Source organism: Ascidiella aspersa, chromosome 5, assembly GCF_963924565.1.
Source record: "Ascidiella aspersa chromosome 5, kaAscAspe10.2, whole genome shotgun sequence".
NCBI classification, from domain to species: domain Eukaryota; kingdom Metazoa; phylum Chordata; class Ascidiacea; order Phlebobranchia; family Ascidiidae; genus Ascidiella; species Ascidiella aspersa.
Window position 1 is genome coordinate 9,311,832 of NC_139451.1, and position 2,500 is coordinate 9,314,331.

The 2,500-nt window shown below is 55.4% G+C and overlaps 2 non-coding genes and 1 pseudogene across 2 annotated transcripts in view; all 3 read left to right on the forward strand.

Moving 5' to 3' along the window:
* The window catches only part of LOC146142725 (small subunit ribosomal RNA), a 1,811-nt gene extending 45 nt beyond the window's left edge, over positions 1 to 1,766 (forward strand). Inside the window, exon 1 of the ribosomal RNA XR_014500184.1 lies at positions 1 to 1,766. This exon is cut by the window's left edge and continues 45 nt beyond it. This is a non-coding gene — a ribosomal RNA (small subunit ribosomal RNA).
* Positions 1,767 to 2,013: 247 nt separating this feature from the next.
* LOC146142726 (5.8S ribosomal RNA) lies at positions 2,014 to 2,167 on the forward strand. The gene has a single exon (XR_014499945.1). It is a non-coding gene; the product is annotated as a 5.8S ribosomal RNA (ribosomal RNA).
* Positions 2,168 to 2,415: 248 nt separating this feature from the next.
* Positions 2,416 to 2,500, forward strand: part of LOC146142727 (large subunit ribosomal RNA) — a 3,679-nt pseudogene continuing 3,594 nt past the window's right edge.

Sequence of the window (2,500 nt, forward strand, 5' to 3'; positions counted from 1 at the left end):
AAGCCATGCAAGTCTAAGTACGAGCTCTCGTACAGTGAAACTGCGAATGGCTCATTAAATCAGTTATGGTTCATTTGATCGTACGTTTTACGTGGTTAACTGTGGAAATGCTAGAGCTAATACATGCGTGAAGCGCCGACCTCGCGGGAGGCGTGCTTTTATCAGACCAAAAACCGACCGGGCTTCGGCCCGCAACCTTTGGTGACTCTGGATAACTTTGCGGATCGCACGGTCTCGCACCGGCGACGGATCATTCAAGTGTCTGCCCTATCAACTTTCGTCGGTACGGTACTGGCCTACCGAGGTTCTTACGGGTAACGGAGAATCAGGGTTCGATTCCGGAGAGGGAGCCTGAGAAACGGCTACCACATCCAAGGAAGGCAGCAGGCGCGCAAATTACCCATTCCCGACGCGGGGAGGTAGTGACGAAAAATAACAATACAGGACTCTAAACGAGGCCCTGTAATTGGAATGAGTACACTTTAAAACCTTTAACGAGTATCCATTGGAGGGCAAGTCTGGTGCCAGCAGCCGCGGTAATTCCAGCTCCAAAAGTGTATATTTAAGTTGTTGCGGTTAAAAAGCTCGTAGTTGGATTTTGGGCGCAGGCGGCCGGTCCGTCGCAAGGCGTGTACTGGCCGTCCTGGCCTCACCTCCGGTTCTCCGCCGGTGCCCTTGACTGAGTGTCGGCGGCGGCCGGAACGTTTACTTTGAAAAAATTAGAGTGTTCAAAGCAGGCGATTCGCCTGAATAATGGTGCATGGAATAATGGAATAGGACCTCGGTTCTATTTTGTTGGTTTTCGGAGCGCGAGGTAATGATTAAGAGGGACAGACGGGGGCATTCGTACTGTGCCGTTAGAGGTGAAATTCTTGGATCGGCGCAAGACGAACGACTGCGAAAGCATTTGCCAAGAATGTTTTCTTTAATCAAGAGCGAAAGTCAGAGGTTCGAAGACGATCAGATACCGTCCTAGTTCTGACTATAAACGATGCCAACTAGCGATCGGGGGGCGTTAGTTTTACGACCTCTCCGGCAGCTTGCGGGAAACCAAAGTCTTTGGGTTCCGGGGGAAGTATGGTTGCAAAGCTGAAACTTAAAGGAATTGACGGAAGGGCACCACCAGGAGTGGAGCCTGCGGCTTAATTTGACTCAACACGGGAAATCTCACCCGGCCCGGACACAGTGAGGATTGACAGATTGAGAGCTCTTTCTTGATTCTGTGGGTGGTGGTGCATGGCCGTTCTTAGTTGGTGGAGCGATTTGTCTGGTTAATTCCGATAACGAACGAGACTCTGGCTTGCTAACTAGTTACGCGACCCAATCGGTCGGCGTCTAACTTCTTAGAGGGACTAGTGGCGTTTAGCCACACGAGATTGAGCAATAACAGGTCTGTGATGCCCTTAGATGTTCGGGGCCGCACGCGCGCTACACTGACCGGATCAGCATGTGCTCGCCTTGGCCGACAGGTCTGGGTAACCCGCTGAACCCCGGTCGTGCTAGGGATAGGGAATTGCAATTATTTCCCTTGAACGAGGAATTCCCAGTAAGCGCGAGTCATTAGCTCGCGTTGATTACGTCCCTGCCCTTTGTACACACCGCCCGTCGCTACTACCGATTGAATGGTTTAGTGAGGTCCTCCGATTGGACCTGGCGCGGCCGGCAACGGTCGAGCCGGCGTCCGAGAAGACGATCTAACTTGATCATTTAGAGGAAGTAAAAGTCGTAACAAGGTTTCCGTAGGTGAACCTGCGGAAGGATCATTAACGGTCTCGCAAACGCTTCGGCGAACGCGAAACTCGGACAAGCGAGAGAAAAAGTTTTTGCTACCCGGCGCCCGACCCGCGAGGAGCGGCGCGCCGGCCGGCGATTCGGTCACCCGGTAATGTTTGCGCGTCGAGTGCCGCGGTGCCGCGCGCTCCGGCTTCAAGCGTCGGCCTGGCCGACCGCTCGGCGCGGTATATTTTGTCACCCTTTAGTGCGAGGCACTGTGCGAGCGAAACAATCGTGGATGGCTCTTGGCGGTGGATCACTCGGCTCGTGAGTCGATGAAGGACGCAGCTAGCTGCGTGAATTAGTGTGAATTGCAGGACACATTGAGCATCGACGTTCTGAACGCAAATTGCGGCCTCGGGTCAATCCCGGGGCCGCGCCCGCCTCAGGGTCGCGTTGCAAACGTTCCGCGCGGGGATTTCTCCGCGCGGCTGCTGCGGCGTCGGACGCGCGAGCGCCCGTCCCGCTCAAGACAGCACGGCACGATGCGCGACGATCGCGACCAGAATCCCGCGCGGCGGCGGCGAGTCGACCTCGAAGAGGCCAACGGCTGGCGGCTCAAGGGCGGGAATCGAGGTGCGCGGCGGCGCGCGGCGCCGACGGCGAGCGCGGAACGGGAAGAATAGTCCCGGTCCTTACTTTCGGCCTGAGGTCGGACGAGGCTACCCGCTGAATTTAAGCATATTACTAAGCGGAGGAAAAGAAACTAACGAGGATTCCCTCAGTA